This window comes from Scophthalmus maximus, chromosome 8, assembly GCF_022379125.1.
Source record: "Scophthalmus maximus strain ysfricsl-2021 chromosome 8, ASM2237912v1, whole genome shotgun sequence".
Classification (NCBI taxonomy): Eukaryota; Metazoa; Chordata; class Actinopteri; order Pleuronectiformes; family Scophthalmidae; genus Scophthalmus; species Scophthalmus maximus.
Genome location: NC_061522.1, coordinates 8,698,690 through 8,724,166, shown reverse-complemented (window position 1 = coordinate 8,724,166; position 25,477 = coordinate 8,698,690). Strand labels below are relative to the sequence as shown.

At 42.9% G+C, this 25,477-nt stretch overlaps 1 long non-coding RNA gene across 4 annotated transcripts in view; it reads left to right on the top strand.

Annotated features, from left to right (window-relative positions):
• Nucleotides 1–8,475: 8,475 nt before the first annotated feature.
• LOC124850483 overlaps nt 8,476–25,477 on the top strand; it is a 151,552-nt gene continuing 134,550 nt past the window's right edge. For all 4 annotated transcript variants that reach the window (XR_007031349.1, XR_007031348.1, XR_007031346.1 and 1 more), the window contains exons 1-3: nt 8,476–8,710; nt 12,501–12,654; nt 22,334–22,477. This is a non-coding gene — a long non-coding RNA (uncharacterized LOC124850483). The remainder of the gene's footprint in view (nt 8,711–12,500; nt 12,655–22,333; nt 22,478–25,477) is intronic.

Genomic DNA, 25,477 nt, shown 5'->3' with positions numbered 1-25,477 from the left:
TTACAGCACATTATTTTAAGTGGATTACTATTAGTGTAATTGTGATACATGTTATCCTCATATACATATATCCCATACATGTATATATACATATAAACTATATTTACAGAGAAAGTTCCATTAAAAGAAAATTGAGTTTGTCACACGTGGCAGCTAAAAACAAAAGGCTGGCGGTGTGGATTCGCAGACCGCCCAAGGATGTGGGCAGCTGTCGCAGAATCCATTGTGACCCGTCACTGCTCCCCGTCAGCGACAGCAGGCAGCCAATCAAAGAGGGCCACTAAAATGCTGACCCTTTGGTGAGAGTGGTCATGAATCGGGGGTTTGAGGATATAGAGGACCCCCCCCCCCCCACACACACACCCCCCCCCACACACACACACACACATCCCCCCACATCCCCCCGACAGGTCACAAGAAGAGTCTTTTGAAGGAAACATAATCTTTACATTTTAACTTCAAGTACACGCAATGTTTATAGGGTTGTGAAAAATCTTAAATTTATGTTTGTTTTTTTACCTTTTTGGTATTTGGAGAGCATGGTTACTGACCTCTGAATTGCAGGCCACAGCTCAGAATTTGTATTTACCTGGAAAACTTAATTGAGATCAAACATCTCGTTTGAAGAGTGTCTGGCAAAACAACAAGTCAAAACCAACACCAGACATAAAACGAACATGTAAAATATTTAATCTTTAAAAACAACCGAAGAAAAAAAAGCTCTTGAAATAACCCCCCCCCCCCCCCCCCAGCAATTCAAATGGTTTCCTTGATGAAAAAAGCCAATCACATCTTTTGTAGAGAGGATTAAGAATGGGACGGTAAGCTTCCAAGTGCACGGGTCAGTCAAAACGGCGACAGGAAAACTGCGCCAAAAGCTCCGTCGACAGTGACATCAACGGCTGTTGTGAGTCAATTTACAAAGATAACAACGCTGAAATCGGCACATTTCCTTTGATTCAAAATGATCAATGGACTGTTAACGCTCCTGTGGTGACAGAAAATAACAAGGATTGTCTAGTTCTTAAAAAGGAAGTGGTCTGATGACCTAAATGATTATCTGTCATAAAACATAGGGGGGGAAAAAAAATCCTGGATCTGCCCATTAAGCTGCATCCACACCAATATGTAATTGGTTCTTCCCGGGCCCAGGCCGCATTCCACTGGTTTTGTAGTTTTTGTATATTCCTGCTAACAAACCAAACCTACAAATAGACACAGGTGAAACTGTCACTTCCCTGGCAGAGGAAACAAAGGCAGGACATATGCTGTACGTCAGTTTCTACTGGTTGGCTATGGTAAATTATGACCCTTCCAAGCACAACACACCCCACACGGGCACCATGTCAGACTAACTGATGAAGTGAAAACAATAGGGGCAATTTACTTGTTAATTATCAAGCTTTTCTAAGGCACACGCATCACTGAATATGTGACTGCGGCACAATTTCAGTAAAGCCAACAAAGCTGGAAGTAGTTCTTGCATGATCAGCCGCACTTTCCGGGCGCTGGGTGTGTTTTTTGGAGCCTTGACAAATACAATAATAATATTGAAAAAAGTCCGCACGAGTGTTGGGAGCAGGCCTGGGAGTATACACGGACAGACGGGCAGACGGAGCAGACAGCCAGGCAGCGGTCGATATACTAACACAGGATGAGAATGGAAGTCTGGAGCCGTCTTTCAACCTCCAGCACTCGCGGAGGCAAACCTCAGCCGTAGTTAATGTTGACGTGTTGGGGACCAGCGCAGAGCGGCGGCGGACTTAAACAACATTATGGGCATGAACGCTAGTTGTGAGAAATAAAGTGAACGCAACAACGGGCTAATGAGCCATGAAAAGACAGAACCCACTGGCGCCACTGGCTCTGCCAAAAAATGAAGAAGAAGCAAGTAAATAAAGCGGGGGTGAAAGGAGAAAAAACAAAAACAAACAAACAAAGACTATTTCAGCAGCTCTTGGCTCTTGAGGAGAATCAGGCAGTGCTCAGGTAGCCTTGTTCTCTGTTTATCCCAGAACAACAGAGAAATGGGCCGAGGTGTGTTCCTCCAGGTGCATTGTGGGCATTGCCCACGGACGCGCTGTTTGATTTGCGCTCGGCCTTGCTGTTGTGCTTGTCTGTGAGCTCCTGACATGTGCACTGCCGCATGAATAATTGAGGCCTCGCACACAGTCAGGGTCCAGCAAGCACCGCTTGCTCTGTCTCTCTCTCTCTTTTCTGTCTCCCCCTCTCTCAACCCTCCCGAAGTCTCTTTGTCTCACTTTCCTTTCAACTGGACTCGGCCAGTCCTTGACAGACTGTGTCCTAAAGGTGTTGTGCCATCATAGCTTTGGTGAGATTGTAACCTCACTAAAGGGACGTGGTGTGTTGCCCTCTGTCATCCATTTTGCTGCCCTCATGCTGAAAAACCTGGACTGATTTCATCCGGCTTCGTCCTGAAATAGTTCAACTGAAATGGTCTGCGACGCTTGTTGAGAATGGACAGACAGAAATACGTAGAGTTTTAGTCTCTGAAACAGATGTCATGTGCAACATGCAGCTCTTTGATTAAAAATATACATTACAACATAAGAATAGTGTCCAAAAGGCCCCATAAAAATGTGTCCTTGGCCTTTTTTTAGTCCTTTCACAGCTGACTTTGACTGACACGCGCTTGGCAGGTACTCCCTTTGAGTCCGCACAGGAGGTCTGAGCCGGAACGTGAGATAAAGAAAAAAAAAAAAGGAAAAAAAGAGCCATACCTGGTTCGAGCTGTTGATGAAGACATGCTAAATCAATGAGAAAAGACTGGAGGAGATGAGAATATATGAGTGGTCTGTCTCCCAGTATCTCCCTCCCACTCTCTTGTCTCCCTCCCCTCGTTCTCTCCTTCGTACTCGGGCCAGCGCAGTTATCAGCCCCAGCAGATAAACAAGTCTGGCTGCCAGATATAACTCCAATATGTGAAACTCAATCATAACTCCGGAAACCGGCTGGGAATAGGAACGGAGGAAGGAGGAAAATGAAAGCTGCCATGCCCACAGGGCAAAACCCAAGGTCCCTTTTGGCGAAGGAAAGCACCCTCTCTTCCCTCTTTTCTATCACTTATTTATCTTAGAAAGTCAAAAGAAAATCACCATGCAGCAAAGCTTTTTTGTCTAACCCCCCAACCCCCCCTCAAAATTGTTCGTGAACATTTTCTCACCAGTTGTTGTAGGATATAGTGGAGGAGATGCGCTTGGTGTCTTCATTCTTGAGTTCAGGACACTGATAGCTGTAGGGTACACATTTTCTGAAGTCTCCTTCACTCTCCATCTTTTGCCAGTAGGATCTCTGTGATTTCCACTTGTCAGCGAGGGCCAGTCATGCAGAGGGGATGGGACCTGTGCATCAGAGGGAAAAGAGAAAACTTAAAGGGAGGAAAGGAAAAAAAAAAAAAGTGTGTGTGTTGAAGGGCGGCGGGGGGGTGGGGGGGGGTAGCTTTGACTGGACTCACTCACGCTTTGACATTGACGGCCCTGGGAGAGGAGAATAGGACCAGCTACCCCAGAGGACCAAGGGCGGGTTGAACTGCCAGAGGCTGCGCTCGGCTTTGAAGCGGGGACTAGAAAGGGCTGAGGGCACTGTTAGCCCCCTTGAAGTGGTTTCAGCACTTGTCACTCTTGCGGGCATCGCCTAGAGCTGTGGACGGCTCGCCTCTTTCAGGATGAGGTTCCACCGCGGACTCTGCAGCACTGATGCTCACCTTGATGTGGTGACTTGGATCAATATTCAGACCAGCGAGCCACTGGCACCAACATGTTGTGATGTTAAAAAAGTAGCTGAGTGCCTCTCAATGCCTGTGCACTGGGCGGGTGAGAGGAAGCGGCTCCTGTCAAGAACATCTCAGCAGGCTACAAAGTACTGGGAAGCCACAATGGATCAGGCTATAAATAGTTTTTTGTTTTTTTTTTCCTGCAAGAGGATGGAGATGGCGGAGAAATTGAAACAAAATAGATGAAGATAAGTTTTCATGTTAACAACAGGTGATATGACTGTACAAACGACAACACAGATAATTATCACCGGACTCTGCAGTTTCCCTGAAACCCTATGGGGCATTTTAGACTCTTTCGACACACTGTTTTGGTTTTATGGTCCACAACAAAATCTCAGTCTCAACAGCATCGTGTTAGGAGCCATCTGGTGAACATAGTTGAGCGTCTTGTTTCAGCTGCTCTCAAGTTTTAAAAAGTCCTGATTTAAAAGATATATACTCACTAACCACTTTATTAGGGACACCTGTAAAAGCCAGCAGGCCAATATTTAATCTGTAAATATTTGTCTCACACAGCACTGGATGTTTTCCATTTTGGAGGACAATCTTATTTATCATATATCTATAAACGCCTGTATCTTGGCTTTAGTAGCCCAGCTCAATAAATAGCCTGAAATACTCCTGCTCCCAAAGTACCCACTAAGTACTATTAGTATTTACTGCCTGTGGTTCCTCTGGCCCCTCTTTCGGCCTCTTCTCTCCCCAAAGATAGATTACATCCAAGACAGCCTATGACCGATGGATGGGGGCACAATGCCGGGCCTTTGGAGAAATATGTGCTTATGAAATCATAAATATTATCTCAAACACTAATTAGCATTAAGAGCACTGGTGATTTTATTTATCAACTTTAGCCACAATTAATAACCGCAGCCTTGAGAAGAGCACGAGGCAGATAGGCAGGACATGTTGGCCGCGTCAAGGCCATAAACCCATTACACACATAGACTGATTGAGGCAGCCCCACTGGGGGAATAAGTAATTGTGCCTGAGAAATTTTAATTGCCCTGAAATGCATTCTAAATTACACTACCTTGTTTTCAGACAGAAGTAACATGGCTGAAGGGCTGGGATAATGGTGGAGTGTTGTGGGCTGCTAAACATCTGACTACCTTGCTTTTTTTTTTATTATAGATTTTATCCTGTGCTTCTGACTGAAGGTTCACTGTTGTCTAATGTTGCAAACTGATTTATTTAAAGCTCAAAAAATATTTGACGTATCATCCAGCCTAATAATTTATCAGACTTGTTGGCATCAGCAAGTGATGCCAACAAGTCTATTTACACATGCAAGTTATAGAGCAAAAATTCAATTCATCTGGAGTCATGTCTCTGTTCCCCCGATGAAGCCGATCCAAACGTCAGCTGTCTCAGCGTTCTTTTTGTGTCCTTATCACCTCCTGACTCTTTGTGTGTGTATTGTTTTTACTATTAAATGCTCCACTATTTTCTCCACCGAGTCGCTGACTGTGTCTGTCTGCCGTTTGGTGCCCATCAGGTAGTGTTCAGTGGGTTTTTAGAGATTTGAAAAAGAAGAAGACCCCTTTCACATTGTTGCATTGATTTCCACATACATTTTGGGAAGTTTTCTTATTCGCTTTACTGAGAGCAAGTGAACACCACAGGATGCCACATTAATATTCCATACAGTATGTTTGGAACATATGAAGCCACTGCCGTTAGTTGAAGAAGACAAATCCAACAACTAGCACCTCACAAGGGCCTCACTGACCTCACTTGTTTGTTTGATCTATAAAAACAATTATAAAGAAAAATGACAAGGTATTTTCCAAAATGGTGAACTACTCCTTTAAGACTATCCCGTTAATTGCTCCACCAGCCGAAGACATTACCACTCTGCATCTTATTGGTCTGACAGATAGTGTACGGAACAGGGTGGATGAATGGAGGAGAGGAGATGGAGGGGATGAGTTAAGCACAGTTTGAGGAGGAAGGGGGTGAGATATCCTGGGGATACCGGGCTGGTGGTGGTGGGTGGGTAGGTGGGGGCCTACGGGCGGCTAGTGGTCTCATCGCTAATTATCTTTATTGTGCTGCCCTGGCAGTTTTTCTGTGCAGGGCCTGTCACTGGCTCCTGTGTGGAAAGCTCTACAGAGCTAGCCCTTCTCAGTGGCCCTTGGCTAATAACCTCTTAAGGAATCACGATGAGGTCACAAGGCTTGGCTCGGTAGCGTTTTAATTCCTGTTAGATTCATCGCACTGCCAGGGATATGTGAACAAGGACAGGTTCTACCACTGTGCTCTATGCTTGACTAGCAGTAATTTGTAGCTCATAGGCTTGTGGGGAGTTTTTGAAGGCTCACATTCAGAGATGGACACCCAAAATGTACACTCCAGATATGCCCGGGGCCAGGAGGAGTCCTGCCTGAGAGCCGTGACAGTATCTGGGCAGGGAGAAGCTGTCAGGCTCCGCAGGTGAAACTCTACCTCACCCACTTCACAGGGTAAACCTCCTGTACTCTGACTCTCAACCTCACTGTGGGGTGGGGTTCCTGGGCGAGCCCTCTGCCTCGAAAAGTGAAATAACAACTGGGCAAAAACAAAAAGGCCCTGACAGCTCCAATGCTGTAGGAGGCAATAGCTCAATGTTCTTTTTCTTTGCGATCCATGACAAGCACTGTGTTGAATTACCTTTCATTCAAATGCTCACATGCACGCACACTCTTTGTCCGCTACGCAGAGCACTCGCAGAGATTTCTGATGATTTTTGTTTCCATGAGATCTTACAACCCTGTTTTGACCCAGTGGTTGTTGCTGGGGCTTGCATCACCTCCAAATATTTTTGTGAAATTCAAGAGGGGAAACCTATCAGATGGATGAAGATTGTACTGATGTGTTTGCAGAAAAATCCGTAAACAACATTAATTTCATATGAATTAATAAGAAAGTATAAAGTGGCAATTCTCAAATGGGCTTTTTTCAACTGATCAAGTTGATCAAGCTGATAAACTTCTGAGGTAAAAGTCGGATATTAATCAAAGTTTTGAACTGATGACTCAAAGTCATTCGACGTTAGGAGCTCTTACATGCTTCTTTTTTCCCCCTCATAAAATACATTTTATGAAAGCTTCACTGAATAATTTGTCATTCTCCAGGCTTTGAGAGACCTTATTCAGGCTATGCAGAGCTGTTAAAGCAAAGACATTTGTACTGTACATTTCAACAGAATTTAACACAGGAGTCAGTTGATCTTTGTCGCTTCAGGGGGAAACAGACGCCATAAGCAAAGCCAGATATAGATGGAAAGCACCCCGAGATCATACACTGTCTTTAACATCAAAAAAGTGTCCACATGGATATTCTTAATGGGTTATCTTGCATGAATTATTCAAATCTTACCCCCAATGCGTCTTTCTGGCGGGTGAATCCACAACGCACAAATGGTCATAGCGAAATGCTATCGCTCCTCTAAATCTTTATTAATCAGTTTTTCAGTGCAATCTGTCCTCGGAAACTTGGTCCAATATTGCGAAAACTAATTGGACTATGTAGAGTCAACACAAATCCAGAGTGTTGGAAACAGTTTTCCTCAATGGACTGATATTTTGAAATTAAAAGTGTACTCCACTTGATGGTATGATGCGACAGTGGGGATATTTCAGTCAACATAGTCTGTCCTAAACACGGTCACAGTTTGAATTTGAATCTGTGTTGAGAGACAATGTCTCAAAACTTTCCAGTGAACACTAGTAAAAGATGTGGCATTTATATGAACGCATATGTTTCGACTCACTGATAAGGGTCATATCTTATTCCCTTTATCGCTCAACTTCACACAGTATATAGCACATACTAAGAATTTGAGCTTGGATTATTACATCATTAAAATTTTCATCTGCTACTCGGCTAATTCAATTTGAAGCTGAAAACTCTGCAAAATGGTGGAGAATCGACGAAGAATCGGTCTCAGAAATGAGCAACACACTCGCCTGCTGTGAACCATCAAATCATCCTGATTGCTTGACTTTTTGAAGATCCTGCCACATGGGGTCTGCTTTACCAGGCCAATAAAGAGGGAGCTCTGCTGAAGCTCGGTGGGGCACCCACTTTGATACCCGACCCAACATGGCTTACTGTGACAACACGTCACAGGGGGTCTCTACGAAGCTAATCTCTAATAAGGGATGAAACGCTGCTTCTGACGAAGAGATTGAATGCCAGGTTGCTGTTCGCAGAACTGCTTTAAGATTGACTGTTAATTATGATGTATTAAGTTGTTAATGATGGGCCCTCCATCATTGGCTCTGCTCCTGAGATATTGCAGTTAATTGTTTACTTTCTATTGTCTTTCTATTGTGGAATTAAATATTTTTTACAGTTTTATGGTTATATTTAAGAATTGCCATACCAGACAAAGCCGTCAACTGCCCACGTGCAACGATTCCTTTGCTTATTTTGTTATGCATTAGTCTCTTAATCCGATCTTTAATACATTTTAACATAATTTGTTTTGTGAATCCCTTTGAATTGAATTTGATTTGTTTGAAAGGTGCTGTATCAATAAAGATTGATTTTTCAAAATTGTTGCCAGTTCCTTTTCTGTCAATCAACCACTTGATTAATCATTTTGCAACCAGTCTTTTGGGGACTTATATATACTATATGTTTTTTTTTACTTTCTGAGAATGAGGAGGATATTACTGAGGCTCACTTTGACCGCCATCTTTTGTCCGACCATTTTTGGCTTCCCCCCCCCCCCCACGGATTCTTGGCGGGCACTGCTGCCACTTTGGGCATGTTTCCGTCATTTACCTTTGGATTAATGAATTAATAAGCCCAGGAAGTAACCTGTAAGAGCGACACACAGAAACAAGAAGAGGCCAGGTGCTGTGAGGCGACAGCGCGGGGATCGACAGGTGTTCAAACGACAACAGTGGCTGTGACACACACAAGGTAGGCCACCAAGAGGAGTCATAACTTTGCCAGTGATGAACACATGGACGTGGTACGCATATTTAAAAAGTCACTGCGACTTACACTTTGCGACGGTACAAGAATCCCAGACGTCCAGTGCGAATTAGCGTCCACAAAACCGATTAGAAAAAAAAAAGACGTTCCTTAACTGCAGAACTTGCCTGGGAATCCTCAGGTTTTAAAGTTTGTTCAAGTAATTAAATAATTACGTCACAGTTAACAGTACACCGAACGGTGTCTTTCAAACAAGGACTGTTAATAGACAATTCGGCGCGTTGCTTGTTGAAATTAGAACAAAACAATATGGGTTAAAAACGGGATGTGTGACACAGCATGATGTAATTAATCCATGTCAAGATAATACTCCCTGATTCAATTTACCACGTCGGGTTGGTGTCGTGTGCGGATGTGAAACGCGGAAGCAGATTCCGACCTTTTTTAAAAAAACAAAAACAAAACGGGGTTTGATTATAAATCATACACTAGAAAATGAGCTTGCACAAGAATTCACTAATATGTTAAAGACGCTTAACATTACTTTCATTCAGTGGATGTTGGCAAATGCACTTCCTTTGTGCCATGAGTCCAGCCTCAGTTTTCCCAGAAGGTTGTGTACCTGGTGGCACGCAGAGTCGCATCGTGAACGCCAGCAGATGGGTGTCATTATTTCATAGCCATCGTATTGTGCATTCCACATTCAGTTCATAATGATAATTTATAAGTGAATAACTAAGTCTGTTGTTATTGTACATGACAAAGACAGACAGCAAATCCTGCCATTTGAATGTCACATGAAAATTTGCTAAAATGATCCCATATCAAAGAAGTTTCAGATATTTTTTTCTGTTGATTGACTGATTCACTAATCGAATAATCAGTTACATTGAACTGAATACATTCATTCATTCAGTTCAGGTCTAATTGATAGATTGATTGATTGATGATGAAAATACCTAATGTAACTCTAACCTGGATAGACTTTTCAAAGTAAGGACACACTTGTGTAAATAATAACCTAAACAATGTTACACCAGTGCACTTCCTTGCAGTGTCTAGTGTCTATTCGGGGATAGGTAAATTTTTTAACAACTTAAATTTGTCAGATTGAAGTATAGAGGACTTGTATCTGCAAGAGCGAATTGGTGTAATAAAATGATTTGTCAAAATCATTTCCATTTTTTCAAATCATAAACTGGAGCAATCAAAAACACGATATCTTCTTTTGTGTTCAGCTGAAATGCGAAGTAAACAGACAATATATGCTCTCAATGATCTTGCTTTCAGAGCCTGCCATTTCCTATGTAACAGATCAAATTATGAGAGACCTTGCCGGGCAGCGCCGGGGCTCAGCACGGGATTAGGGGGCAACTATCTCAAGGCTGTGCTTCTCAGATAAACGTACCTACAGCAACCTTTTCTCAAACACACAATTACCCGCCCGCTCCCTCCCCCAATCCCCTTCACCACCTCCCTTTTGAATTTCATCAGGGGCTTAATTAGTATACAAATAAAACTTCCCTTATCTCCCGCTCGCCCTAATTGGCCTGTCTTTAGTTATGCCTGGTGAGTGTGTGTTGGCGTGTGAGAGAGCTGGGGCCCCTGTAATTAGGGTGACCGTGTTCACCTTTCCTCTCAGACGCACGGGTGCTCAGGCAGCCTATGGGGAAGGTGGGGCTCACATAAATGTGCGTTTGTGTGTCTGATTGAGTTTGTGTGTGTGTGTGTGTGTGTGTGTGTGTGTGTGTTTGGATGGGGGTTTTGGGGAGGTGTGCTCAGGATTATTGCTCTGCAATCATTCTTGGACAGTCCCAGCGGCGTTCTCATGAGCCAGGAGGGCTTTGGGTGCTGCCGGTTCCCACTGAACGGAAGGGGCATCTTACTTTTTTCATCCCCTCCTCTCTCTTTCCCCCCATCCTGCACCTCTCCCCCCCTCCACAACTAAAGTGTTTATCGATTATCTCGGCCTGCTTTTCAACAACTTAATATTGGGTGACAGTGCACTGTGTTCCGACTGTAATTAGAGTTCAGCTCTGGGGGGGGGGGGGTGTGTGTGTGTGTGTGTGTGTGTGTGTGTGTGTGTGTGTGTGTGTGTGTGTGTGTGTGTGTGTGTGTGTGTGTGTGTGTGTGTGTGTGTGAGGGGGGGTGCAGGGTTGTGGGGGGCAATTAGAACCCTGTGTTATTAAACTTGATTCATCTTCCTCCTGCACCGCTCCTCCCTGCTCTCCTCTGCTCTTGGATGCTTACCAAGGGTATCGGGCCATCCGGCCTACTGAAATTGGCTAACCGACAAATAATCACGTTTGCTGCTAGACTTCCCCCATCTGCCCCCCCACCCCCCCTCCATCCTCTCCACCCTTAACCCTTCCTCCCAGGTCTGCTCCCCTCACGATGCCAATAACACACAGTAATAACTGTAAAGATCCCCAGTCAAATTCACTCAGATGCCGGCACTTACAATCACAATAGACGACCTCGAGTGCCACCGAGAGAACATCCTTTACTCTATGACTACACACAACATTGGAAGAAAGTGTTCTTCTATGTTTGATCATGTTATTCACTTCGACCATACAGGTTTTATTTTTAGCCCTAATTCTGAATCCTAATACATTTGAGATATTTCAGCTGTAGATACTGTAAATTGTTACATCTGCCAATGGGTTTGGTTTTGTAGCCTTTTGTGTTGTTTGTAAGGACTTTTAGGGTTAAATACTAAAATTGAGTACAGCTTTTCCAAAGTGAGCAATGTCACAGACACAATTTCATTGTCATAAATTTGAAAGGTCAGTGTCTTGATCTGGGGATATGTATTTTACAAACCAGAGATAGGAGAAGATATTCCTTCATTTCAGAAAGGGGATATTTGGGAAATTTGAGCTTGGTTTTACTGCCACTAAAGAAATGTATTTGTTTGTTCTACTTATGCACATGAACTTTGGCAGCACGAGAGACAGCACCCAATGTGAACAAGAACACAGAAATCACTACTCCGTTATGACTTACTCCGGTAAAGCCTGTTGACTATTAAATTGTGACCAAGCTTCACTGGTTATTGTGTCCATTGTGCTGAAGACTAAACATTTTACAGTTTAGTTTAACATTAGATTTATTTTTCTGCCTCTACTGAAATAGCTTCTCAAGCATTGGTCTCACCAGTCACAACAACGTGCAGCACATTATTTAGAAAAATGATTTTTCTGAAAATGGATTTCATAGATAGTAAACATTTGCCATAAGCAGAAATCGATACAATAGAAGAAAATAAAATTAAAGTAAGCAAACAAACCTGCAAGTTGCACCACTGTCGTGCTTTTGTTTGTGTTTAGGTTTGAGCCCAAAACGATCTTGTGGCGCAGTAACATGCCAGTTTGACTCAGACAGATGTCTCGGCACGCAGTGTTTAATCAAACCGATTTTTAGGTCAATTATTTACAGTACCCTGTATGTATTTTATTTTGAATACCACAGTTCATCGACTCTATCAAATGGTAGACTTCAGAAACTGAACCCCCGTTGGTAGCAATAGGAAATCTAGTTGTTGGTGTTGTCGTCAAACTGTGAGCAATAATTTAGCAAAAACAGTGAACTTCCATCTACCACCACCAATAAAACTGTCAACTTTGTGTTCTCCATTTCTTTGCTGCACCAAACGTTGTTAGTTTGAAGAGGTGATGCGAGTTGACAATATTCTCCCTCCCCTCCCCTCCTCTCCGGCCGCCTCCCCGGCCCCCTTTTCCCCATCCCTCCCCCCGTTCTCTGTCTCCTCCAGAGTCTCCAGGAGCTTGATATGGAGCTTATGGGGAAAAGGAGGAAGATCAATCCGGGTGTCAGTAGCTCAGCACACATCTCTCCCAGTAACGGCAGGACAAGTGTCAGCTGGAGGAGAGGCAGCCGCCATGCAGAGACGGAGAGAGAGAGAGAGTGTGAGTGAACGAGCGGAGGGGGGGGGGGGGGAGAGGGGATGCTGCTGCGGGGAGGATGAGAAAGAGAGCCCTCTGCATGGCAGCCAAGCGAGTGAGCAAGCGAGCGGCGCAGCCCAAGGGAGTGCACCTCCAGTAGACAAAAGATCAATTCTCTCCATTTCACTCTCAGCTCCTGATAACAAGCAAAAGTTCAGCAAGCCCAGGAGCTGTCTTGCCTTTGAAATGTGCATTCTGGTGTGTTACACACATGCCGTTGCGCAGTTACGCTCTCATACAAGTGGCCCGCTACGCACACAAACAATCACTTACTCGTACGTTTAAATTGAGAGGCCCAGTGGTTTTCGTCGTGATGAGAAATGACTGTTTGTGTGTTTGTTTTCTTCACATGAGAGTCAATTAGGAGTAAAGTCCACCGTGGATTTTCACTGGGTTAAACGAACCCAGATAAGTGTTCTTTGAAATTCTGAATACAGTCATTGTTTCCTTGATGAGGATACATATTCTCCAAGTTTGTCATCGGCGGCGTCCAGCACTTTTGATATGTTACTAAATGTCTTTCCTGCTGCAAAAACGGCATCCTCACCGCATTTGGTTCAAGATGGCAAAACAGACAGTAAGAGAAAACAGCACCAGAGACGGGAAGCTGTTGCATTTGGTCACAATCAAAACATAATTTGTGAAAGCGTGCCGTGCCAAGGGAGTGTGGTTTGGATCGTGATTGCGGGTAACATTGTTATTGGCAAAGGGCTACGGCCAGTCAAACCAGAAACATGCAGTTTGAGGAGCTTCGTTTTGTTTTTCCTGCAGACACAAGTGTTATTGATAACGCTCTCATTTGGGGGGAGTTTATGGAAGATATTGTTTCCTTCCTGTTTGTGCTGGTACTCAAGTCACAGCACTTGTTTTTGTTAAGATTTTAAAGAGTTCCCTCAAAACCACATGTTTGTGGGTGAGTCCGAATATGTTCGTCATTAAAAGTAACAACTTTTTCAAACTTCTAAATTATTGAAGTACATGTGTGATGAGATGTCACATTTATCTTGAGCCGTTCTTTGTCCAAGACCGACAAACTGTTACTCATTAAAAACTCCTGCTAATACTGTATTTCACAATCTGAGCATTTGAAGCTTTTGTATCTTTTCCAGTTCCCATAAAACTCACATTTATCTAGGTCAAGTAAAAAAAGAAACAACTTCTTATGCAGTTGCCAAAATGCTAGCGCCTAAATGTCAACAACCAAATTTCATCCAAAAGCGGCTAGTGTATTTCATTTCCCTATTTTGTGTTTCTTGATGAGTCGTCATTGTCTATTTTGATTGTTACTCTGTCTATGAAGGACCATAAATCTCTGCTGAATTCCAGGGAGGCTGATGATGTGTGACAGCTCTGTAGCTGGTTCTGTTTAAGACAACCACAAACAGAGAGCAATCCTGTGGAGGTTAGAGCCTTGCCACTTCTCATCAGAGTGAAACCCAGAGGGAGGGTCACTCTCTGTCGGTATTCAGGACCGGCACTGACCCTCTGTACCGTAGTAGACTCTTTGCACATCGGCTGTTTCTCGGCCTGCTATTCAGCCAAGCTGATAGAGTTTGGAATTCGTGCTATTTCCAACCTCTTTTCATCTGGAGTCCAAATGTCATAACACTGTCAGTGTAATGTACCCAATGATTAGGTTTCTCTCTGGGAGCCCTATCCATGGCCTCCATCAGATGGCCTGTACCTCTTTGCATATGCAGATTTATTCACTGGGAATGTTTACAGATAGCGTCATTACGTGGACATCCGCAGCTAGATAAGCAGTAATTTAAGCCAAAGCTGTCAAGCAGTCAGTGTTGTTTTTTGTCATGTTCTGGCTGAAAGGAACAACTCGCAGAGAGGGACAGCCAGTATCACACGATTGACCTTTTACACGATTTTCAATTACTGGAGAGAGGAGAGAAACGGAGGGGTCCCCGAAGTGCAGCTGTCTCTGCTGTCTCCCCCCGCGAACATCTGCCCATCGAACGTGGCAGCGGCTCCTCTCTCTCCCCGTGAGGTCGCCTGCCCAGCCCTGGACGGGGCAGGTGTGTGCTGGGCCAGGCCCCTCTGTCATTAAGCGGCCCAGCTGTGCTGTTACGTCTGGCATAGAGGCGGGTGTCATCCATGACCCTGTCTCCGCTCCCTCAGAGGGGCACACACACAGACCTTGACAGGGCAGCTGAGGGTAAAGCCACGCACAGAATATCTATGAAGGACGGCCGTGCCGTCCCCTCCTCGCACCCCGGTGGGCGCCACCTCCGCATGCTTGCCGAGCGCCTACCCTCCTGTCAAAGTGCGGGATGGGCCCTCATCAGCTGTGTCAGTCAATAAAAAAGGAGAGCACCACACCTCCCCTCCTGCTGTGTCCTGTGTGCCTTTTCAAAGGAGAGTAACACACTCGGAAAGAATGACAGAAAGCTGGGAGGCATTTTCACCAGAGCAGAAAGGAAAAATGAATTAAGATGTTTTATGTGATAAATAGGCTAAAAAACATTAAATAGTAATATTCATAAATTATTATGTGCTTTATAATGTATGTTTTCATAGAAAACACTGTAATCAGGAACCCCCTTCCCACCTCAGTCAGGCTTCAGCTAGTGTCCTCTCGCATGTTATCCACTGGACTAATGTAAAATAAAAGACTGTTTGTTACCTTGGAATCCTCAGGATTAATACACGGTAACCTAAAGGTGAAAACTGAAACTTGCACTTAAAGGTGCAAGTGTGTAGCAGCAGTGGGGTTAGGATAATTCATTAGCATGGGTTTCCCTGTAGGCTGCACCAGATTTGTCTGCAGCTCAGTAGCTCATGATATCATTGAGAGTCAGTGAGGTATTTCATGCACTTCAAGTATTTGATTTTTAACATGTTACTCACCACAGATATACTGACATGCCTCTAACTCCTCTCTTCTCTCTCTCCTGCACATGCCATGAAAAAAAGGACCCGTTTCACCTCTGGTCAGTGCATTTATTTGCTCCATATCACTGTAAGATAGGGTCTTATCCAACTGTAGAATGATGATTCCACTCAGTGACTTTGTGGCAGATAAGGCAGAAGAAGGGACAGATATTGATGTGAAAGACAGGAAGGAAAACTTCTGAACGCAAAAGGTCAGCAAACAGGAGCTGAGAAATCTATACATCAAGTGAGCATCATTAGTTTTTAGTCCAGACTAGATTGTCGGAAAAACCACACAAACACAAAATTGTCTTGGTGAGAGCTGTGATAGGAGCAGGAGAAGAGTTCAGATGGAAATCAGTAACTTATTCTTGGCAAGAGAGGGGGTGAATTGTTTTATTTAGACCGGTCCTGTTGCACGGATGCAGCTGTGCCAAACGCTGATTCAGAGTGCTCCGATTTTTAAGGGAAGGTCATTTTGTGGAGGGGCACAAAAAAAAGAAGAATCTTTTATTATACATAATCTGCAGAACATCATCAAGTACGGAGAGGAAGTATAACCAAGCATTTGTGAGAGAAAAACAATAATTAGTCGATCAATTGGTGCTTGGTAGCAACACATTAATGAAATAAAATTGCAGATTAGAATATGAGGATATTTGCAATATCATTCAAAAATGAAAGAGTTGCATTGTCTTGTGTGAATGCATGTGGAACACCGTCCATTTGGTTGTATGGTGTAGCTTGTGATCTACCACATGTTGCCATTCGCGTGGTCCATGAGGTATAGCTATGACTGTTATGCTCCAGGTCATTGGATTTCTGTGAAGCAGTGGATGTGGTCAGTTCTTCTCAGTGGCTTTATCAAATCCAACAAGGCAGCCACAGTCATCTTAAGTGAGGCAAAAGGTGACCAAAGGGTCAAATAATCATTATGAAGAAGTTTCTTTGCACTTTTAATGTTTATTTCTGAATAATATTTGGTGTGAGTGTGATACTGCAGTTATATTTTAAGGTCAAGGGGGAAGCCAGGCTAATCCCCTCTGTGAACTACGTCTGCAGCACGTATGCTGAAAGAACAAACTTCACTGTACTTACAGTAAATTATTTACATCTTCACACAAATTGTTGACCTCTCTTTTTATAGCTACTGCAGCTTTATGAAATTCTCATTTTTATTTTCATTACAAAAAATTTGATTTGATTCGACAAGTTGCAAAACTTGCATGCATTTTTTTGTTCGAGTGTCACTGATGCATTGACGACATATCATTAAGTATCAATCAAAATCTACTCCCCTCATCTTCAAAGTATTGCTGGCAGTTGTCAGGTCTTGCTTGTCTTATTTTATTTTTCATTTTTGTAGGTCAGGGAAAATACATTTTTGCCCTGAATGAATGTTTAATTAATTATGCTGTGGTCAGTCTGTCTGCTGATATTAAGAAAGTTGCCAAAAATGTAGTAACTCAAGCAGATGACATTCCTAAGACGTAAGACAGCTTTGTCCTACAGAACTCCATGTTGTCGAAAATGTATTTTATGTCTGTAGCTTGGACAGAAAATGTTGCTGCTTCCCAAAGATGAGAAAACATATCACCTCCGTCACACTTTTTAAAAATGTTTTGTTCGTGTATAGCTTTCAAAGTGTACAGAGAATTTTTAAGCCATTTTGTACCGGCACTATAGTTTGATGTAGATGATACATAGATATACTGTACATCCAGTTTGAATGTCTTAAAGTTTTCACTCAAACTTACATTGATTGGGTGACTTAAAGGAAAAAAAATCGTACACAATGCTACAAATGTTAGTTAACCAGTTTATCCTTAATTTTAAACAGTCTGTAGTCAATAAATGGCTCCTTCAACACCACGACAGGACATTTCGCAATTAAAATCATTTAGACCGACTTTGACATGACTTTAGGGATGCTCAATTAAATTGAGAAAAACAGAAACTATATTTCTGTTTCACGTGGCCCCACAAAGCTATAAAATTGTGTTCAAAAACACACTAGTCTTATCTGTCATGCATTTCAAAAATCTAAAAACCCTTGAGTCCACGTAGCTGCATCCAAATCAGACGGCACACTGCATTTTCTTTTGACCAGCAAGAAATGAAGAACGTGATGTTTGTTTGGTCATTTTTGAGTTATTGGATTTTTTTTTTCTTCTCAGTGTCAGTAGTGTAATTCCCAGCCTCACCTACAGTGTATACACACACGTCTTGTGTTATTGGCAGTGCGCCTTCATCCACCGACACCTCCAGCGTCCCTGGTGGCCTTTGTCACAGAAGAAAGAGAATGATCAATATCCCAGTTAAACTAGACTTTCAAAGCTGATCGCAGGGCCTCGTTCTGGGGCCTTCTTCTTTAATGAATTTTCTTTCATTCCGCACAAGTTTTTAAACATCAAACAATAAATCGGCCAGGGCACAGTAAAATATTTAGATCTATTGACTGTGTTTGAAAAATGTAGAGGGCAAAAACTCTAGTGGTTTGATGCTGATACATTCTGAACACTTTAATCCACCCGAGTGTTTCCTTTTATCTGCCTGGGTTTCTCTAAAAGAGGGGAAAAGGGCCTCAAGAATGTTCTCAAAGATCCAGCAACTCTTTCTTAAAAGCTCCTTACCTTCAATTACTCTTGTCTAACACTGTGATTCTCAGTGTGCTTGGTACCAAGACACACGTAAAAAAAAAAAAAAAAAAAAAACTCACGAAAAAAACCATCCACGGCGCAAAAAAGAAAAGAAAATCATTCTGTAGGAAGATCAGTTACCACCTTGAATGACAGGACCTGTTTCAGAAAAAAAGAATTAGAGACGTGTGAAAAAAGTCAGTTAAGCATATTCTTTAGTTGTTTTTGACGATAATTTCCCTTTTGTCAATAAAACCTGACATGTGGAAATGTGTTGTGTACTGCGTGGCAGCGTGACTTCACAAAGGTTGAGAACATCTGTTTTACAGCAGCCATAGTTTATTGTAATAGTGTTGCATTTCGTCATCTTTACCCCAAAACAAACCCAGAAACAAAGAGGTGATAAAAATTGCATGTGTGGTGAGAAGACGTATTTGGGTTTTTTTTATGGTGGAAACGGGTTCTGACAAAAAGGTCCCACAGAGAAAGGAACTGGGAGGATCTTGTGTAGCGTTATTTAAAATACCTTCCGCCTTTCAATATTGACGGGTTGTTTTCAGATGGTGCGAGCCAGAGATCAAAAAGAGGCTGAAAATACATAATGCTGGAGAAACACACCACGAGACTCGGCGCGTTTTGAACAGAATTTCAGTCAGAGAACAAAAACTTGTGTATAGGTTGAGCAAATATCTGCTTTGTTATTTTTGGTCAAAGTCACACCAAGGTGAGGATCAGCACCTTGGCCTGACCCCTTGTGGAGCCAATCTCCCTAATGTAATAATGAAATGTCTGTGCATGGCTGGTGTGCTTATGTGTGTGTGTTTGGCTGGCGTGACGGCCCGGCCTTGACGTTAAACATCTGCTGGGTGATTCATTCGGCTGCGGATGTGGAATGACACCGAGGCACATCTGCCGAGGCGCGGGCGATCCCTGCAACCTGCCCGGCCGGCCCCAGCTTCACCACCCAGACCACTCTTCTGACGATTGCGTCATTTTCCCCCTTGTCCACTGCGGCGAGTTCACAAAAGTGACATCTCGCCGCTCGCCCCAGTTGTGCATGTGGATAGCAGCAGATGCATTGCTTTGGGGAGATTTAGAAATGGCAAACACGATGAAGCTCAAGAAGCTGGGGAGAAAGGGATCTCAGATAAACCTCAGGTTGTCCCCTCTTTTCCCCCGTGGAAAAAACAACTGACGCACAATACTAAAAGATATTCTTTTCCTTTTGCATTTTGATTTTAGACAAGAACTGTGCATGATTTATCTATTTGTTAATTTACAAAAAATACATTTCATGCAAATTTTTTATAGTCAATTAAAAAAAAATCCCCTCTGAAATGGAAGGATTTGCTGCTTTTCTCTTTTTTATACACAGCACATTTATAAGCATTTATATAATCTTTGGTTTGGGACTGTTTTTTTTTTTTTACTCTTGTAGACTAAACAATTAATTGACTAATCAAAATAACAAAAAATAAAAAAGTACTTAATGATAAATATGTAAATTGCAGCTCTAGACAAGATTCTTTTATTTCAGCTCAAAATCAACATCATGATATATCATATACTGTATTTACTCGAGGGATGTCTTCACTAAATCCATGAGCAGCTACATCAGTCTGCTTTAAGATTAGACGAGTGTTTGATAGATTTATTCCACCGAACGCAAAGATTGAGAAATCATTTGTGTTCAAGTGACAGATGCTTCTCTTCACTACTGTGCGGCGCATTGTAATCACATGAATGAATACAGCTTGACTAATTAAGGTTATGTAGTTGGCTGGCTTTCTCCAAACAAAGCCAGAGTAACGTGGATTAAGCCGCGGAACAGCCCCCACAGCACCGTGCAGACGAGAGTGGAGCTGATGTGCTGCTCAGTCTGACGTGTCAGTCGGGAAAAAAAAGTGCTGGAGAGATCAATCAGTCTGGCACTTGATTTTCTGAAACATCGCATTTGTGTTTCCACTTAGCCGAATATATAATTTTGTTATGGGATAATAAAATCGTAAATTGATTCACTGTATTGCGTAGCTGCGCCGCTTTCGGGCCCCGCTGTTACCATGACGAAAACACGGAGGAATATGACTGTAACAAATTAAACCGAAATAGCTGATGACCAACAAACGCAGCCAGCGCAGATGATGATGATCGCCGAAATGTGTTGGATCGCTGTTCCTGAGCTTGCTGTGCATGTTTGGCACAGATAGAGTCCAAGGACGCACGAGGCCTTTGATCCTGTCCCTGGGGCGTCCCGAACGTTCCAGCGCGGGGCAATGTCAAGTCTGGTTTATTTGCAGAGGTATTGCCCAGCCATTATACGTGCAAGTCATCCATCAAACAAAAAGGAGCATTTCAGGAACACTTTTTTCTTTTGCACGACTGAGCAATTGAGGTTTGTCAGTAAAGGGAGTCTTGATAGACCATAACCACATCTTCAGCTACATGTGCTTCACAGGGCCAAGGACACCATGTTTACTGAGGGCACCCGTGGGACATTCCCTCTCCCAGTTAATGCAGATGTCTGAGGATATTATCTATCATCTCATGTAAAACCAAACGTGATATTTCATTTCCGAAGATGTCATAGAAGTTGTCCTTTCTGAATTCCTGAATAATTTTAATCATAAGGAACTCATTTGAGTGCACTCCCACTGATTGAACAGCTTTGAAAAAAGTCTCAGCCAGTAGGTGGCAGTATGATACTTGAATCTGCAACTTTCCAAATCAAGACCCCTCAATTATCAGTGAGAATAAGCACTCTGATTATTTCAATTGACAACTTGAAATAAACAATAATGATGCTCCAGTTATTATTTACAAAGTGGTATTTTATTTTATTAGAAATATAATCTTTATTATTACACACTAATTCAGACTAAATGTTCACATTCAAATACAAAATCTGATTTGGTATTTTTATTCCAGCGCATAAAAGCATGTTCTATCCACAAAGCTTTATTATTTTGCTGAGCAATGATTTTGACTCACGCAATCAATTTAAATAACAAAAATATTTAATATAAAATATAATACTATAGCTTCTGACTTAAAAAAAAATCTACCTCAATTGATTTTAACTGTGGACAACTTCCTCAGTGTTTCCAATCAGCTTAATACATTATTATTAATAACTAATCAGTGCTTAAAATCCACTACTATCCTTCTGCTAAATTGCTTTGAAATATAACCTGATGATATTAGGATCGGCTCTGGAGAGACTTTTTAATTTCCCCGCCTATTTTTTCTTATTTTTGAAAGATTCCACGATTATGAAAAATTATTTTACGTAGCCGACATTTAGTTTTTTGTACTCGTTCTGGAAAATAAACGGTGAAGACGTTCCTTTTCAGCTTAGTCTTACTTCTAAATTAAAAAAAGAAAAAGTCTTAAAATTAAATAAATCTGCCTTGGAAGTTCAGCTTTGTGATATTTACAACATCCTCTTTCTCTCCGCTACCCCAGTGCAGTATTTACTCTTAACGTGTGGAATCTTTTCTAAGTGCCTTCTTCCTATATTGACAGTATCACTCTTCCAACTGGCAGGGTGAAAGGGATCGGGAGCTCTTGTAAATGCATATGCGACACCATTTCCCCTCCATCTATAGCCTCAATCCCCACTGAAAGCAATTAAACGGTAGCTGCGATCCAGAGGACCTAATGGGTTAATTTCTGGGCTTGTTGCTTCGACAATCCTAACCGAGTGAATTCTCTTTGTTTGTTTAGCGGCCGAGATAAAGGTGGACTTTTTTATTGACTCTTGTCGAATCACAAATGATGAAACTTGTGGCTGCGCGGAAAAACAACAGGTCTCCTGGATCAGACGGAATGAGAGGACGCTGAATATTTTTGCAGCCTTATTAAGTCAGTTCTCCAAACGTATTTCCTTTGGTTTTTAAAACAGGGAAGGTGCTTGCACAATCTGCAACATTCACCGCCTCTACTCCGAATTAGAGATTTATTTTCTGAGGATGGAAAAAAAAAAAATCAATTAGTGCTAAATTTATTCATGGATTTCTGCGATCAATGCAAGTCCACTCAGAGGGGCTCGGTGGGACCCAGTTCATCCCAGTTAATGTGTTTGAAGGGGAATTACCATTGATGTTGTTTTCCCTTCCTCTCAGGTCAAAGAGCACCTCGGAGCTGTCACGGCCCGCCTGCCGCACAGGGAAGGAACTTCCCTCCAGTCCTCGCCGTTACCCAAAAGGCACCTGGACAGGAGAGAGCATCGCGGGGAGCAACGGTTGATGTGAGGGAAAGACAATCAGGTTGGTTGGCTTTGCTGAATCTAGCAGACCCACTGTCAGGGAGTCTCTCACTAGAGCTAATTGTGAATCCAATCAAGGCTGGGAATACGGCTTATTGATTTACCCCACTAAACACACACAATAAACAAATACAGAGGGAATACATTATGTGTGGATTCACTCACAAACAGCTTTTATGTCCGCAGAATATTCATATAATCTAAACTCGCTCTCTATTACACTGGTCTGCTAGGTGTAAAACCGCCGCTCCTCACACTCTCTTAATTGGCTGCAACCACTGTAATTTTAATTCACATGACCTATTATGACTTCTTGATTGTTTTCATAATTCCTGCATACTTCACAATGCTGAACCTGTGAAATGTTCCTTCAAGGATATTCTTTTCTCTCCGTATTGATTTCAAACAGTTCCTGCACACAGGCTATATTTCAGGTCAATTAGACATATTTGGGCATTTGCAAATCATTTTTTTTCCCTCTGATCCTGGGGCTCTAAAACTGCACTTTTGGCCCTAACAGCACTGCTCAGATTCTCTGTGGAGCTTGACATTTTGATCTGCAACAGAGACTAAATGATAACCGTTTCCTTGTAAATACTGTTGCCTGCGGGGGAGGGTTTAAATAGACCAAGAAGGACTTTTCACTCACTCACTTGTTTATATTCACAACTCATCTAAATGTGGACAGCTAAAGCATTTAGAACATAGTGTGCGTTGCACGGAGCAGTGTAAGGCTGCAGAGTAAGTAGTGCAAGGGGAGACCCATAATTACAGCAAATTATTGTCCGTAATTTCCTAAATTCCTCTGCTTTTACACTCTCAATTATGCAATTATAACCTTTTTCCCAGAAAGATGGCGAATGCGTTGCGATTGTTCAGTTTCGGACTTTCTTCATCAGACGGTGTAATTCCACTATCTTTCTTTCTGTCACTCTCTTTGTTTTTTTTTCTATAAAGAGAATATCTTTAAAGGCTTTTTTACCCCTGTTCATGTATGAAAGAACAAGCTGCCTTTGTTTGAAGTGTTTGGTCTTGGCATCTGTGATCACTCTCATTAGGGCTCTCCTCTCACTCAGAGCAAAAACACTCCAATTCATTTATTTTTATTTCAAACACATCATTGACTGGTGTCTGATCTTGCATCCACATCTGAGGGAGAGAGTATTCATTTGATACTAACGACCAGCCCTCACCAACAATTTTTGAATGTAAATGGAGGTGGAATCGATTAGTCACTCGCTGGTCCCCCCCCCCCCCCCCCCCCACACACACACACATGTCTAAAAAATATAAAACAAGTAAATAATTCCTTTTACCAACAAAGTGCGGCGATTGGATGGAAAGTCAGTGCTGAAGTTTGACCCTTGTGTATTGTCATGACAACCTAAGGTCTCTGACACTCCATGGCAAGTGGATGACAACATCCTCCTACTACCGCGAACACGGTGAACTGGCAGCGCCCACACAGGGGAAGATTTACATAAACACTTTTTTTTAATTGAGCTGCAAATGTTGTCATAAGACGGAGTCATTATTTTAGCACCCCTAAGGGGAAAATGTGCGCATGCAAAAAGCAAAAGAAAAGTCAGGCAGTCACATTATGCTCGATGCGAGGCTGCACAGATAGGATAATGTAACATTTTCACAGTGGCGCTCTGAGCCTTTCCCAGATCGCTGATAGTGTTCAGCGCTTAGCGGCTGGCTCCAGGGAAAGATTGCTCCGTGTCACATCCTTATCAAAAGAGCGTTTTGTTCCTTCCTGCACATACAGATCCTACTCCACACGAAAGGCCTGTGATCCGTTATACTTGTGTAGGTCTTTCTTCAGCACGCCCCCCCCCCCCCCCCATGCCCCGCTGAAGATCAATTGTGTTTGTACTGTATGTGAATGTGTATCAAAGAGTCCCCACAGTCAATGCCTCCACTTATAAGGTAATGTACTGACACAGGAGATTCCGCGGGGACTGTGCAGAGCTCTCCGTGTACAGAGGCTGTGCGGCAGAGGGAAGGGTTGGGAGGAGGGGGAACACAGCAGTCATAGTGTGGGAGGAGGAAGCCGGATTGATAAAACACACCACTTACACAATACTATCTTCAAGTGGAAAGCAAAATGTATAGCTACATGCAAAGAAACAAGCGCGTATGTACATACGTTGTCAGTGGCAGGTTTTCGACATGAAGGGCTCCTGACCCGAGTGTTAGCCATGCTAATTAATCTCCCATCGAACACCTCTTCTGTTTCACGGACCCACAGGGGAAAACGCTGTCAATGAGAACTTTCATAGCAGCGAAAAACACTCACCCAGATGCTTTTATTAATCCTTCAGATTTATGAAGGTAGCTGTCCGTGCAGAAGGGGAATTATTCCCATACATTTCAATATTATATTGACCTTATAACTAGCCAAGTTTAAGTCATAAATCCATAGTTGCTCTTGTCTGAGAAGTGGGTAGCCCAGCGCTCACCAGCTCCTCCTTGCCGCACTCGCTCTTTTACAGCTGAAGTGGGAGGCAGGTCAAACGCAAGGCTGGGGTTTTGCTGGATTTAACCCAGCCAAAGGAGAGAAGTGGGAGGATGCAAGTGATGGTCTGAGCGCGTGTGTGTGCGGGAATATATGGGTATTTAAACGCAAGAGGATGGAGGGCCCATTGTCCTTTTGATGTGTGTATGTGATTTTCTATGTGTGTGTGGATACATACGCGGTGACAGAAGGTGACCCCTGTGTCAGCGGTTTATTATGTCCGGTTCATTTGCTAGGCCAACCTCCATTGGCTGTCAGTTTTACTGCCTGACTGTGTCAGCTGGACAGTGTTAATGTCTGATGGAGTGTTTTTTTGCCTCTGAAGCCATCCTGAGCAGAAAGGCAGCGAGAGCTATATAACAGGCCCAGTGACAGGTTCTCAAAACAGGCGGGCCATGAATATGCAAGCGCTTCCACAAACAGCCAGGAGTGCTTGATGTGGCTGAATCTGAAAATAAGCAATTTTGCCATACTCAAGCA